The sequence below is a fragment of the Anomaloglossus baeobatrachus genome, chromosome 8 (genome assembly GCF_048569485.1).
Source record: "Anomaloglossus baeobatrachus isolate aAnoBae1 chromosome 8, aAnoBae1.hap1, whole genome shotgun sequence".
In the NCBI taxonomy this organism is placed as follows: domain Eukaryota; kingdom Metazoa; phylum Chordata; class Amphibia; order Anura; family Aromobatidae; genus Anomaloglossus; species Anomaloglossus baeobatrachus.
In genome coordinates, this window is record NC_134360.1 from 68,739,189 (window position 1) to 68,755,116 (window position 15,928).

General features: G+C 52.4%; 1 protein-coding gene across 2 annotated transcripts in view; it reads left to right on the forward strand.

Moving 5' to 3' along the window:
* Nucleotides 1-2,970: 2,970 nt before the first annotated feature.
* PRKCD (protein kinase C delta) overlaps nt 2,971-15,928 on the forward strand; it is a 110,811-nt gene continuing 97,853 nt past the window's right edge. For both annotated transcript variants that reach the window (XM_075321768.1, XM_075321769.1), the window contains exon 1: nt 2,971-3,196. The gene's annotated coding sequence lies outside the window, so the exon portion shown is untranslated. The remainder of the gene's footprint in view (nt 3,197-15,928) is intronic.

Genomic DNA, 15,928 nt, shown 5'->3' on the forward strand with positions numbered 1-15,928 from the left:
GACTCTACATGCCTGGCTCCAACCGTGAAGCATGGAGGAGGAGGTGTGATGATGTGGGGGTGCTTTGCTGGTGACACTGTTGGGGATTTATTCAAAATTGAAGGCATACAGAACCAGCATGGCTACCACAGCATCTTGCAGCGGCGTGCTATTCCATCCGGTTTGTGTTTAGTTGGACCATCATTTATTTTTCAACAGGACAATGACCCCAAACACACCTCCAGGCTGTGTAAGGGCTATTTGACTAAGAAGGAGAGTGATGGGGTGTTACGCCAGATGAACTGGCCTCCACAGTCACCAGACCTGAACCCAATTGAGATGGTTTGGGGTGAGCTGGACCGCAGAGTGAAGGCAAAAGGGCCAACAAGTGCTAAGCATCTCTGGGAACTCCTTCAAGACTGTTGGAAAACCATTTCCGGTGACTACCTCTTGAAGCTCATCAAGAGAATGCCAAGAGGGTGCAAAGTAGTAATGAAAGCAAAAAGGCGGCTACTTTGAAGAACCTAGAATATGAGACATATTTTTAGTTGTTTCACACTTTTTTAAGTATTTCATTCCACATGTTTTAATTCATAGTTTTGATGCCTTAAATGTGAATCTATCATTTTTAGAGTCCTCAAAATAAAGAAAACTCTTTGAATGAGGAGGTGTGTCCAAACGTTTGGTCTGTACTGTACATACCATGATGGGGACAGACATACCAGGACAGGGGAACATATTTACCAAGACAGGGGACTTACCAGGATGGGGGACATACTTACCAGGACGGGGGACATACTTACCAGGATGGGGAGATACCAGGACGGGGGACATACCAGGATGGGGGACATATTTACCAGGACAGGGGACATACCAGGACGGGGTACATACTTACCAGGACAGAGGACATACTTACCAGGACGGGGGACATACTAGGATGGGGGACATACTAAGATGGGGGACATACTTACCAGGACGGGGGACATATTTACCAAGACAGGGGACTTGCCAGGATGGGGGACATACTTACCAGGATGGGGAGATACCAGGACGGGGGACATACCAGGATGGGGGACATATTTACCAGGACAGGGGACATACTTACCAAGACAGAGGACATACTAGGATGGGGGACATACTAGGATGGGGTATATATAAGAATAAGGCTGCACATCAAACTTAGATAATGGTATAATGCCTCAAGCATATGGAAAAATATTGGAATATACAATGAAAAATGCTACTTGCTAATTTGAACATGTGAATAATGAATTGCATACCTGCCACCCATAGCAGTTTTTAATTGCAATGAGATGACACACAGTTAGGGTCACAGAGCTAGGGACCCCAATATAGAGATATGCCTTGACGAGGCCTTGGGGCTCAGTTACATTGATCAATGCGATTGCTAAATATCTCCTTTTTCCTAAATATTCATGGCAGGTATGCAATTCATTATTCACATGTTCAAATTAGCAAGTAGCATTTTTCATTGTATATTCCAATATTTTTCCATATGCTTGAGGCATTATACCATTATCTAAGTTTGATGTGCAGCCTTATTCTTATATATAGTATGTATTTTTGGCTTGCACTCATATATATATATTAGTGCTCACTTCAGTTATCCTATTCAGTTATACTAGGATGGGGGACATATTTACCAGAATGGGGGACATATTTACCAGAACGGGGGACACATTTACCAAGATGGGGGAAATACTTACCAGGATGGGGGACATACAGGACGGGGGACATACAAGGATGGAGACTTATGACACATGAGCAAATGTATCAATTCAAATTCGATAAACGTAGCAAATACAGAGGGAACATAGCATTTGTTTAATTTTTTTAACCATTTCCTGAAATAGGATGTAATATTACTCGGTGTGGATGTATGCACCAAACATGTAGAGTGTCAGCAGTGTTATACAGCTGGCATCCGTCACTAAGTGCAGTAATTTGAGGTAGCTCCAATTGCTACTTCTTTAACTCCTTAACTGCTGCTGTCAAAACGTGGCAGCGGCACCCACGGCACATGATCGCAACAGCTGCCCTCCCTGTTAAGGCCTCAGGATACTTTGGAGACTGTGATATTTGCTATATAAATGGAAAAGTACAAATGATCCAAAGGTCCACAATGGGGTCTAAAAAAATGAAGTGAAAGGTTAAAAAAAAAATAAATTAAAAAATAAAAATATTTTTTTTTAAATCACCCAACATATATTTGGTATCACAGAATCTGAAAAATCTGTTTTATCAAAATAAAACATTATTTAACCTGTAATGTAAATATTATAAAGCAAAAGAAAAAAAAATGCTGCACTTCCTACAACAAAATCCAATAAAAAGCAATGAAAACATCATATATATGGTGTACCCCAAAATGGTACAAAAAAAAATACTACAGCTCGCAATGCAAAAAAATAACACCCCGTAATGCTGCATAGGCATTAAAAAAAAAATAAAAAAAAAATTGCAGAAAAATGGTGACACCAAACTTTTTTTATAATTTTTTTGTTTACTACCAATAATTAAATAAATAAATAAAACCTCTCAAATGAAAAGTATTCATGTCTGGTGTTGCCGTGTTCGTACTGAGCGGGAGAATCCCATTACTGCGTCATTTTTACCGCACAATGAACGCCATAAAAATTAAACCTAAGAATAAAAAATGGCAGATAAAAGCCCTCGTACGACTGCATTTACAGAAAATAAAATGGAAAAGGAGGGGAAAAAAGAGCAGAGACAGAAGTGTTCCCAGTAGGAAGGGGTTAATGGCGCATTAGTTCTCTTCTGGGGAGTAAATGTCGCACAGGATCTGAGCACGGACAGGTCCAGAGACTTTGGAGCTTTCCTCAGGTGCTGAGATGTTTACACTGAGAGATGAAGAGGGGAATGAGGAAGGCAGAGAGGAGAGAGGAGAGAGGAGGAGGAGGAGGTGGAGGTTTCTGTGGTCGAAATATAAGGAAATGGAGTTTGTGTAATGAGGCTGTGGAAATATCTCTGAGGTGACAGGAGCGCCATTACCCAGGACTGAGGGGCAGACACCGGGAGCGCAGGCGGTGAAGGCGCACCGGAGCAGGGAGGTGCTGGGCGGAGGAGGAGGGTGCAGCCGGCAGCGGAGGCTGAGCCCGGACACTTCTCACAGCGGAATAAGGAAGCGCCGTCACCCCGGGGCGCCCCCGACAAGTACCGGCCACCGACACTGCAGGTAAGATGGCAGGAAAGTCCCAAAAAGTGGAGCCAAGGGCGGCGGGAACCGGAGTGATAATAGACTCCGAGGGATACAGACACCGGGAGGAGACCGGGAAGTCCCAAAAGTGTATGCACAGAAGGAGGACGGCAGCAGGGAGAGGAGAGCAGGACTGAAGCAGGGAGGGATAGGAGGAGGACGGCAGCAGGGAGAGGTGAAGAGGACCGCAGCAGGTAGAGAGAGGAGGATGGCAGCAGGTAGAGGTGAAGGGAGAAGGAGTGCAGCAGGGAGAGGTGAAGAGGACGGCAGCAGGGAGAGGTGAAGAGGAGGGCAGCAGGGAGAGGTGAAGAGGAGGGCAGCAGGGAGAGGTGAAGAGGACGGCAGCAGGGAGAGGTGAAGAGGACGGCAGCAGGTAGAGAGAGGAGGAGGACGGCAGCAGGGAGGGAGAGAGAGGAGGAGGAGGACGGCAGCAGGGAGAGAGAGGAGGAGGAGGACGGCAGCAGGGAGAGAGAGGAGGACGGCAGCAGGGAGAGAGAGGAGGAGGAGGACGGCAGCAGGGAGAGAGAGGAGGACGGCAGCAGGGAGAGAGAGGAGGAGGAGGACGGCAGCAGGGAGAGAGAGGAGGACGGCAGCAGGGAGAGAGAGGAGGAGGAGGACGGCAGCAGGGAGAGAGAGGAGGAGGAGGACGGCAGCAGGGAGAGAGAGGAGGAGGAGGACGGCAGCAGGGAGAGAGAGGAGGAGGAGGACGGCAGCAGGGAGAGAGAGGAGGAGGAGGACGGCAGCAGGGAGAGAGAGGAGGAGGAGGACGGCAGCAGGGAGAGAGAGGAGGAGGAGGACGGCAGCAGGGAGAGAGAGGAGGAGGAGGACGGCAGCAGGGAGAGAGAGGAGGAGGAGGACGGCAGCAGGGAGAGAGAGGAGGAGGAGGACGGCAGCAGGGAGAGAGAGGAGGAGGAGGACGGCAGCAGGGAGAGAGAGGAGGAGGAGGATGGCAGCAGGGAGAGGTGAAGGGAAAAGGAGTGCAGCAGGGAGAGGTGAAGAGGATGGCAGCAGACACAGGTGAGAAGTGCAGCAGGTAGGGAGAGAAGAGGATGGCAGCAGCGGGTAGGGAGAGAAGAGGAGGAGGATGGCAGCAGGGAGAGAGAGGAGGAGGAGGACGGCAGCAGGGAGAGAGAGGAGGAGGATGGCAGCAGCGGGTAGGGAGAGAAGAGGAGGAGGATGGCAGCAGCGGGTAGGGAGAGAAGAGGAGGAGGACGGCAGCAGCGGGTAGGGAGAGAGGAGGACGGCAGCAGCGGGTAGGGAGAGGAGAGGAGGAGGACGGCAGCAGCGGGTAGGGAGAGGAGAGGAGGAGGACGGCAGCAGCGGGTAGGGAGAGGAGAGGAGGAGGACGGCAGCAGCGGGTAGGGAGAGGAGAGGAGGAGGACGGCAGCAGCGGGTAGGGAGAGGAGAGGAGGAGGACGGCAGCAGCGGGTAGGGAGAGGAGAGGAGGAGGACGGCAGCAGCGGGTAGGGAGAGGAGAGGAGGAGGACGGCAGCAGCGGGTAGGGAGAGGAGAGGAGGAGGACGGCAGCAGCGGGTAGGGAGAGGAGAGGAGGAGGACGGCAGCAGCGGGTAGGGAGAGGAGAGGAGGAGGACGGCAGCAGCGGGTAGGGAGAGGAGAGGAGGAGGACGGCAGCAGCGGGTAGGGAGAGGAGAGGAGGAGGACGGCAGCAGCGGGTAGGGAGAGGAGAGGAGGAGGACGGCAGCAGCGGGTAGGGAGAGGAGAGGAGGAGGACGGCAGCAGCGGGTAGGGAGAGGAGAGGAGGAGGACGGCAGCAGCGGGTAGGGAGAGGAGAGGAGGAGGACGGCAGCAGCGGGTAGGGAGAGGAGAGGAGGAGGACGGCAGCAGCGGGTAGGGAGAGGAGAGGAGGAGGACGGCAGCAGCGGGTAGGGAGAGGAGAGGAGGAGGACGGCAGCAGCGGGTAGGGAGAGGAGAGGAGGAGGACGGCAGCAGCGGGTAGGGAGAGGAGAGGAGGAGGACGGCAGCAGCGGGTAGGGAGAGGAGAGGAGGAGGACGGCAGCAGCGGGTAGGGAGAGGAGAGGAGGAGGACGGCAGCAGCGGGTAGGGAGAGGAGAGGAGGAGGACGGCAGCAGCGGGTAGGGAGAGGAGAGGAGGAGGACGGCAGCAGCGGGTAGGGAGAGGAGAGGAGGAGGACGGCAGCAGCGGGTAGGGAGAGGAGAGGAGGAGGACGGCAGCAGCGGGTAGGGAGAGGAGAGGAGGAGGACGGCAGCAGCGGGTAGGGAGAGGAGAGGAGGAGGACGGCAGCAGCGGGTAGGGAGAGGAGAGGAGGAGGACGGCAGCAGCGGGTAGGGAGAGGAGAGGAGGAGGACGGCAGCAGCGGGTAGGGAGAGGAGAGGAGGAGGACGGCAGCAGCGGGTAGGGAGAGGAGAGGAGGAGGACGGCAGCAGCGGGTAGGGAGAGGAGAGGAGGAGGACGGCAGCAGCGGGTAGGGAGAGGAGAGGAGGAGGACGGCAGCAGCGGGTAGGGAGAGGAGAGGAGGAGGACGGCAGCAGCGGGTAGGGAGAGGAGAGGAGGAGGACGGCAGCAGCGGGTAGGGAGAGGAGAGGAGGAGGACGGCAGCAGCGGGTAGGGAGAGGAGAGGAGGAGGACGGCAGCAGCGGGTAGGGAGAGGAGAGGAGGAGGACGGCAGCAGCGGGTAGGGAGAGGAGAGGAGGAGGACGGCAGCAGCGGGTAGGGAGAGGAGAGGAGGAGGACGGCAGCAGCGGGTAGGGAGAGGAGAGGAGGAGGACGGCAGCAGCGGGTAGGGAGAGGAGAGGAGGAGGACGGCAGCAGCGGGTAGGGAGAGGAGAGGAGGAGGACGGCAGCAGCGGGTAGGGAGAGGAGAGGAGGAGGACGGCAGCAGCGGGTAGGGAGAGGAGAGGAGGAGGACGGCAGCAGCGGGTAGGGAGAGGAGAGGAGGAGGACGGCAGCAGCGGGTAGGGAGAGGAGAGGAGGAGGACGGCAGCAGCGGGTAGGGAGAGGAGAGGAGGAGGACGGCAGCAGCGGGTAGGGAGAGGAGAGGAGGAGGACGGCAGCAGCGGGTAGGGAGAGGAGAGGAGGAGGACGGCAGCAGCGGGTAGGGAGAGGAGAGGAGGAGGACGGCAGCAGCGGGTAGGGAGAGGAGAGGAGGAGGACGGCAGCAGCGGGTAGGGAGAGGAGAGGAGGAGGACGGCAGCAGCGGGTAGGGAGAGGAGAGGAGGAGGACGGCAGCAGCGGGTAGGGAGAGGAGAGGAGGAGGACGGCAGCAGCGGGTAGGGAGAGGAGAGGAGGAGGACGGCAGCAGCGGGTAGGGAGAGGAGAGGAGGAGGACGGCAGCAGCGGGTAGGGAGAGGAGAGGAGGAGGACGGCAGCAGCGGGTAGGGAGAGGAGAGGAGGAGGACGGCAGCAGCGGGTAGGGAGAGGAGAGGAGGAGGACGGCAGCAGCGGGTAGGGAGAGGAGAGGAGGAGGACGGCAGCAGCGGGTAGGGAGAGGAGAGGAGGAGGACGGCAGCAGCGGGTAGGGAGAGGAGAGGAGGAGGACGGCAGCAGCGGGTAGGGAGAGGAGAGGAGGAGGACGGCAGCAGCGGGTAGGGAGAGGAGAGGAGGAGGACGGCAGCAGCGGGTAGGGAGAGGAGAGGAGGAGGACGGCAGCAGCGGGTAGGGAGAGGAGAGGAGGAGGACGGCAGCAGCGGGTAGGGAGAGGAGAGGAGGAGGACGGCAGCAGCGGGTAGGGAGAGGAGAGGAGGAGGACGGCAGCAGCGGGTAGGGAGAGGAGAGGAGGAGGACGGCAGCAGCGGGTAGGGAGAGGAGAGGAGGAGGACGGCAGCAGCGGGTAGGGAGAGGAGAGGAGGAGGACGGCAGCAGCGGGTAGGGAGAGGAGAGGAGGAGGACGGCAGCAGCGGGTAGGGAGAGGAGAGGAGGAGGACGGCAGCAGCGGGTAGGGAGAGGAGAGGAGGAGGACGGCAGCAGCGGGTAGGGAGAGGAGAGGAGGAGGACGGCAGCAGCGGGTAGGGAGAGGAGAGGAGGAGGACGGCAGCAGCGGGTAGGGAGAGGAGAGGAGGAGGACGGCAGCAGCGGGTAGGGAGAGGAGAGGAGGAGGACGGCAGCAGCGGGTAGGGAGAGGAGAGGAGAGCAGGACAGCAGCGCAGATAGGGAGAGGTGAGGAGAGCAGGACTGCAGCAGGGTAGGGAGAGGTGAGGAGAGCAGGACTGCAGCGGGTAGGGAGAGGTGAGGAGAGCAGGACTGCAGCGGGTAGGGAGAGGTGAGGAGAGCAGGACTGCAGCGGGTAGGGAGAGGTGAGGAGAGCAGGACTGCAGCGGGTAGGGAGAGGTGAGGAGAGCAGGACTGCAGCGGGTAGGGAGAGGTGAGGAGAGCAGGACTGCAGCGGGTAGGGAGAGGTGAGGAGAGCAGGACTGCAGCGGGTAGGGAGAGGTGAGGAGAGCAGGACTGCAGCGGGTAGGGAGAGGTGAGGAGAGCAGGACTGCAGCGGGTAGGGAGAGGTGAGGAGAGCAGGACTGCAGCGGGTAGGGAGAGGTGAGGAGAGCAGGACTGCAGCGGGTAGGGAGAGGTGAGGAGAGCAGGACTGCAGCGGGTAGGGAGAGGTGAGGAGAGCAGGACTGCAGCGGGTAGGGAGAGGTGAGGAGAGCAGGACTGCAGCGGGTAGGGAGAGGTGAGGAGAGCAGGACTGCAGCGGGTAGGGAGAGGTGAGGAGAGCAGGACTGCAGCGGGTAGGGAGAGGTGAGGAGAGCAGGACTGCAGCGGGTAGGGAGAGGTGAGGAGAGCAGGACTGCAGCGGGTAGGGAGAGGTGAGGAGAGCAGGACTGCAGCGGGTAGGGAGAGGTGAGGAGAGCAGGACTGCAGCGGGTAGGGAGAGGTGAGGAGAGCAGGACTGCAGCGGGTAGGGAGAGGTGAGGAGAGCAGGACTGCAGCGGGTAGGGAGAGGTGAGGAGAGCAGGACTGCAGCGGGTAGGGAGAGGTGAGGAGAGCAGGACTGCAGCGGGTAGGGAGAGGTGAGGAGAGCAGGACTGCAGCGGGTAGGGAGAGGTGAGGAGAGCAGGACTGCAGCGGGTAGGGAGAGGTGAGGAGAGCAGGACTGCAGCGGGTAGGGAGAGGTGAGGAGAGCAGGACTGCAGCGGGTAGGGAGAGGTGAGGAGAGCAGGACTGCAGCGGGTAGGGAGAGGTGAGGAGAGCAGGACTGCAGCGGGTAGGGAGAGGTGAGGAGAGCAGGACTGCAGCGGGTAGGGAGAGGTGAGGAGAGCAGGACTGCAGCGGGTAGGGAGAGGTGAGGAGAGCAGGACTGCAGCGGGTAGGGAGAGGTGAGGAGAGCAGGACTGCAGCGGGTAGGGGAGAGGTGAGGAGAGCAGGACTGCAGCGGGTAGGGAGAGGTGAGGAGAGCAGGACTGCAGCGGGTAGGGAGAGGTGAGGAGAGCAGGACTGCAGCGGGTAGGGAGAGGTGAGGAGAGCAGGACTGCAGCGGGTAGGGAGAGGTGAGGAGAGCAGGACTGCAGCGGGTAGGGAGAGGTGAGGAGAGCAGGACTGCAGCGGGTAGGGAGAGGTGAGGAGAGCAGGACTGCAGCGGGTAGGGAGAGGTGAGGAGAGCAGGACTGCAGCGGGTAGGGAGAGGTGAGGAGAGCAGGACTGCAGCGGGTAGGGAGAGGTGAGGAGAGCAGGACTGCAGCGGGTAGGGAGAGGTGAGGAGAGCAGGACTGCAGCGGGTAGGGAGAGGTGAGGAGAGCAGGACTGCAGCGGGTAGGGAGAGGTGAGGAGAGCAGGACGGCAGCGGGTAGGGAGAGGTGAGGAGAGCAGGACGGCAGCGGGTAGGGAGAGGAGAGGAGACTGTCCAGAAATTCCAGGACAGTCCGTAAAAATGGGCTCTGTAAAAAACAAGTAAAGCGTCTTTGGTTTTGTTGAAGCTGGAGAAACTTATTCGGATTGTTTTGGTTGTAATTCTGATCGTTGTCCGGCGGCTGCCGCTGATGTCTTCATATCACAGCTACGGGCTGGAGACCTGATCACTGAGGATTCTAATGTTTGATTATGGTTTTCTGATGTCCATAAAATATGTTGTCTGGCCATGATGTTTTTGATAAGTCCACAAAAAATAAAAAGTCAAGTTTGAAACCTTGGCAGGTAGGGAAAGGCTGGGAGGAGGATGGCAGCGAGTAGAGGAGGACAACAGGGGATAGGGGAGAGAAGAGGAAGACTGCAGTATGTAGGGGGGTAAAGAGGAGGATGGCAGAATATAAGGAGGGAAGAGGTAGGGGGGAGGAGTGTCTGGAGTGTGGCACTTTGACAATAGCGGGCATGTGACCACGGTGAGCAGTGGACGCTTTGTAGGAAATACGAGATGGGGTGAAGGGTATGTAGAGGTGAAGATGTCGTCAGGTAGAGGGGGAGTGAAGCTGATGAATGGTGAGGACATGGTGTGTAAGGAGTGGAGTAAGAGAAGCTTTAGGGACACAGGAGGGTGAGAAGGAAAAGAAAGATGCCAAGAAATGGATGAAATGAGCTCTGCTGCCCACGCAGGATAAATGTTGGCCAAAATTAAAATGTGATCTGTTAGGTTGGCCTCGTTCACCGGTGTAGGCTGACAATATGAATGTATGTCGCCATTGGCCAAATTCTGCCAGTCATTTGCCACTTTACACATTCATCCTCTGTTTCGCTGGTATCGCATGGCTGGTCAGATGATGGTCAGATCTAGGAAAAGAGATGACTGAGAGGGCAGAGAAGGGGCATTACAAGTTGTAGGGTGTTCCCTTCATTAATACTCTCAGTAGATCCGTCCAGTATCAGATCCGGCAGTTTACACAAGTGTCTGTCTGACCTCTGTGCCGTGTGAAGTAGCGCCAAGAAACTGACTTGTCTTCCTGGTTCTGGCTTCTGTCTGCAAGTCATGTATACAGCCACATTTTCCACTCGGAGCACTTGTAGGAGAGCAGACGTCGGAGGAGTAGATCCCATGTACAGAAGTGATGGTTCCTGGACAGGTGCCTTCATGAAGATGCTTTGTTAGAAAGCAGCTACTTATAATCATAGAATATATTGGGGAAGTGTAACATTTTCTTCTTGCTTCCTGTGTATGTAGTGCTTAACCCCTTCCTCCTGTGACTATCTTTTAGCTATTTAGCGGACATATCCCAAGGTCAAAAGTAGCCAGTTTTACTCTTCTTTTCTTCCTGCGTCTCCCCTGAGCACCCTCTGGTCTTTTCTGTTTTTAAATCCGCCACGTGGTTCTAGAGCTATGGGGCTTTTTATTTGGTGCTAACCTTTTATGGTCTATGTAAAGGGTTGTCTCTCACAGGCTCCTCCTAGGGTTGTGTCTCACAGGCTCCTCAGGGGCGTGTCTTTAGGCTGCTCTCTTAATTGCCTTCTGCGCACCGCCCCTTTGGAAATGACCATAACAATTAGCACAAAATAAAATGATCCTTATTGTTGGAATCACATGGCTGATTTAAAAAAAAAAACATAAAAATGTAGGGCAGCAGCAAGAATTACAGTGCCTTGCGAAAGTATTCGGCCCCCTTGAATTTTTCAACCTTTTCCCACATTTCAGGCTTCAAACATAAACATAAGTTTTACATTTTATGGTGAAGAATCAACAACAAGTGGGACACAATTGTGAAGGCGAACGAAATGTAGTGCTTATTTTAAATTTGTAAAAAATAAAAAACTGAAAATTGGGGTGTGCAATATTCATCCCCTTTACGTTAATACTTTGTAGCTCCACCTTTTGTGTAATTACAGCTGCAAGTCGCTTGGGGTATGTATCTATCAGTTTTGCACATCGAGAGACTGAAATTCTCGCCCATTCTTCCTTTGTAAACAGCTGGAGCTGAGTGAGGTTGGATGGAGAGCGTTTGTGAACAGCAGTTTTCAGCTCTTTCCACAGATTCTTGATTGGATTCAGGTCTGGACTGTGACTTGGCCATTCTAACACCTGGATATGTTTATTTGTGAACCCTTCCATTGTAGATTTTGCTTCATGTTTTGGATCATTGTCTTGTTGAAAGACAAATCTCTGTCCCAGTCTGAGGTCTTTTGCAGACTCCAGCAGGTTTTCTTCAAGAATGGTCCTGTATTTGGCTCCTTCCATCTTCCCATCAATTTTAACCATCTTCCCTGTCCCTGCTGAAGAAAAGCAGGCCCAAACCATGATGCTGCCACCACCATGTTTGACAGATGGTGTGTTCAGGGTGATGAACTGTGGTGCTTTTACGCCAAACATATCATTTGGCATTGTGCCCAAAAAGTTAGATTTTTGGTTTCATCTGACCAGAGCACCTTCTTCCACATGTTTGGTGTGTCTCCCAGGTGGCTTGTGGCAACTTTAAACGACACTTTTTATGAATATCTTTGAGAAATGGCTTTCTTCTTGCCACTCTTCCATAAAGGCCAGATTTGTGCAGTGTACGACTGAATGTTGTCCTATGGACAGACTCTCCCACCTCAGCTGTAGATCTCTGCAGTTTATCCAGAGGGATCATGGGCCTCTTGGCTGCATCTCTGATCAGTCTTTTCCTTGTTTGAGATGAGTTTGGATGGACGGACGGGTCTTGGTAAATTTGCAGTGGTATGATACTCCTTCCATTTCAATATGATCGCTTGCACAGTGCTCCTTGGGATGTTTAAAATTTTGGAAATCTTTTTGCAACCAAATCCTGCTTTAAACTTCTCCACAACAGTATCACGGACCTGCCTGATGTGTTCCTTTTGTCTTCATGATGCTACCTGTGTTTTAGGGCTGCTTCTCACTTGCGAGTTTCTCGCAGTAGAGCAATGCGAGAAAAACTCGCATTGGAATCGGACACATGTTAGTGAATGATTCAGCTCTCATCTGCGATTTTTTTTTTTTTTTTCTCAGTCCAAATTGGACCGAGAAAAAAATCGCAGCATGCTGCTTTTTTGCGAGTTTCTACTGCGAGTTTCTCCAATGCAAGTCTATGGGAGCGTGTAAAAAATCGGATGTCACGGGACGGCATTCACACCATCTTAGTGACATCCGATTTTCTAAATACATTTCTCGCATGTTTCCTAAAACACTGGAAACGAGCGATGTCTCCCAATGTCTGTCAATCACTATTCCCTGTCAGTCGGTCTCTCCCTCTCGGTCTCTATTCTCTCTCTGTCGGTCCGTCACTATCTCTGTCCCTCTCTCACAGTCTGTCGGTCAGTTTCCCCCCCTCTCTCATACTCACCGTTCCCCGATCCCCGGCGCTGCACGGCTTTCTCACTGCTCCGGCGGCTTTTACTATTTTGAAAAAGCCGGCCGCTCATTAAACAATCTCGTATTCCCTGCTTTCCCCGCCCACAGGCGCCTATGATTGGTTGCAGTGAGACACGCCCCCACGCTGAGTGACAGGTGTCACACTGCACCCAATCACAGCAGCCGGTGGGCGTGTCTATACTGTGCATTGAAATAAATAATTAAAAAAAATGGCGCGCGGTCCCCCCCAATTTTAATACCAGCCAGATAAAGCCATACGGCTGAAGGCTGGTATTCTCAGGATGGGGAGCTCCACGTTATGGGGAGCCCCCCACCCTAACAATATCAGCCAACAGCCGCCCAGAATTGCCGCATACATTATATGCGACAGTTCTGGGACTGTACCCGGCTCTTCCCGATTTACCCTGGTGCGTTGACAAATCGGGGTAATAAGGAGTTATTGGCAGCCCATAGCTGCCAATAAGTCCTAGATTAATCATGTCAGGCGTCTATGAGACACCCTCCATGATTAATCTGTAAGTTACAGTAAATAAACACACACACATGAAAAAATCCTTTATTAGAAATAAAAAACACAAACACATTCCCTCATTACCAATTTAATAAGCCCCAAAAAGCCCTCCATATCCGGCGTAATCCATGGACCTCCAGCGTCGCTTCCAGCATGAAGGTGACAGGAGCTGCAGAAGACACCGCCGCTCCGGTCACCTCCAAGCAGCAACTGAGGTGAGTAGCGCGATCAGCTGAGGTGTCACTGAGGTTACCCGCTGTTACTGCTGTATCCAGTGACAGCGGGTAACCTCAGTGACACCTCAGCTGATCGCGCTACTCACCTCAGTTGCTGCTTGGAGGTGACCGGAGCGGCGGTGTCTTCTGCAGCTCCTGTCACCTTCATGCTGGAAGCGACGCTGGAGGTCCATGGATTACGCCGGATATGGAGGGCTTTTTGGGGCTTATTAAATTGGTAATGAGGGAATGTGTTTGTGTTTTTTATTTCTAATAAAGGATTTTTTCATGTGTGTGTGTGTTTATTTACTGTAACTTACAGATTAATCATGGAGGGTGTCTCATAGACGCCTGACATGATTAATCTAGGACTTATTGGCAGCTATGGGCTGCCAATAACTCCTTATTACCCCGATTTGCCAACGCACCAGGGTAAATCGGGAAGAGCCGGGTACAGTCCCAGAACTGTCGCATATAATGTATGCGGCAATTCTGGGCGGCTGTTGGCTGATATTGTTAGGGTGGGGGGCTCCCCATAACGTGGAGCTCCCCATCCTGAGAATACCAGCCTTCAGCCGTATGGCTTTATCTGGCTGGTATTAAAATTGGGGGGGACCGCGCGCCATTTTTTTTAATTATTTATTTCAATGCACAGTATAGACACGCCCACCGGCTGCTGTGATTGGGTGCAGTGTGACACCTGTCACTCAGCGTGGGGGCGTGTCTCACTGCAACCAATCATAGGCGCCTGTGGGCGGGGAAAGCAGGGAATACGAGATTGTTTAATAAGCGGCCGGCTTTTTCAAAATAGTAAAAGCCGCCGGAACAGTGTGAATGCCGTGCAGCGCCGGGGATCGGTGAGTATGAGAGAGGGCTGCTAACTTCAGTCACTCAGGGGATTAGCGGTCACCGGTGAGTCCTTCACTGGTGACCGCTAATCAGGACGCGGCACAGACAGAGCCGCAGCATGACAATGAAATCGGGTTAAGTTCACCCGAGTTCATTATGACAGTGCGGCTCTGTCTGCGTCTGCTGTCATCTGCCATTCAGCTCTGCTACATGGCTGTCTGTGTCTGCTGTCAGCGGCCATGTAGCAGCGCTGAATGGCAGATGACATAGTAAAAAATACGCATTACACACGCATTACACACGCTAGTAAAATCTCAGAAATAGCATCGCACTTGCGTTGCACTCGCACCTAACGTGAACTAAAATCAGCCGAGTTTTTTTTCAGCCCAGTCGGACCGATTTTACTCGCATAGATGTGTTTCCACCCTTAAACAGAACACTGAGGATATCACAGAGCAGGTGCATTTATACGGAGACTTGATTACACACAGGGGGATTATATTTATCATCATCAGCCATTTGGGACAACATTGGATCATTCAGAGATCCTCAATGAACTTCTGCAGTGAGTTTGCTGCACTGAAAGTAAAAGGGGCCGAATAATATTGCATACCCCAATTTTCAGTTTTTTATTTTTTTAAACAATAAGTTTCGTTTAATTGTGTCCCACTTGTTGATTCTTCACCGTAAAATTTTATTTATTTTTTATCCTTGTTTAAAGCCTGAAATGTGGGAAAAAGGTTGAAAAATTCAAAGGGGCCGAATACTTTCGCAAGGCACTGTAAATAAGGCTGGGGCCACACGGGGATTACTGCGGTCCCCTTGCATGACGCTCAGCTCATGCTGGCAGTACAGTAGAGCCGAGTGTCATGCGAGTGTCCCTGCGACTGAGGTCCGGCCGTGCGATTGGACTTCAGCTGCGGGGGGCAGTCCGGTGCTGAGGAGGGGAGGGAGGGATTTATCTCTCTCCCCTCTTCTCCCCTCTTCTCCCCTCTTCTCCCCTCTTCTCCCCTCTTCTCCCCTCTTCTCCCCTCTTCTCCCCTCTTCTCCCCTCTGATTAGACCTGAGAAAATAATCGCTCATGTGTGCTGACACACAGGCTAATATTGGTCCGAGTGAAATGTGATTTTTCTTTTTTTTTTGTATGTGATCTAGATATTGGATACTATTATTTTTACCATTTCAATCGCAGTATATAGATGTATTTAGCTTTTTTTTTTTCTCACCCATAAGAAAAAGTAAAAAAAAAAATTATATATATTTTTTTTTCCTTTTCAAACCTTTTTTATTTATTTATTTTTTTTTAATTTTGTTTCTTTATTAAAAAAAAAAGTAAAAATCCTGAAGCAAAAATTAGTGGTGTGTGTGTGTGGGTTTTTTTTTTTTTTTTTTTTTCCTGCTATTGTTTCATATAGTTTTTGACCTGCCCTAATTCCGGTCACTGTGTCAGAGGCACCTCTGTGTTTACAGTTGACAGCTATTTATGTAGTTCTTATTTTTAATATATCTCTATCTATCTTATTTTTATTTTTTATTGTTGAGTTCGAGTCGAGATCCAATACTGATCCGGACATTATGATCCGAACTTGGTTGTGAATGTCGGAGGTGTTAAGCCAATCTGGTTGCACACATTTGTATTTCAGGGTCATATTATGAAGCACAATGTAAGGACTGGTCGTATATCACTTGACTTGAAATCTACACCCTTTTAGGCATATATGAGCTGGTCTCATTCAGAACAGGAGACCATGTTGACCGTGAAACCAGCCAAACTCTCAGAGCTGTGTGGGATCCAGTAAGACCCATCCACATGATCAATGGACAAAGCTACCGCTGATTAATTAATGGGACCAGTGGAAGTAGAAGCAGCGTTGCTGTCCTTATTGCGTACAGCTCTCATGTAAGGAGTGTGGTTTATAGAAAGATCGGGAAGT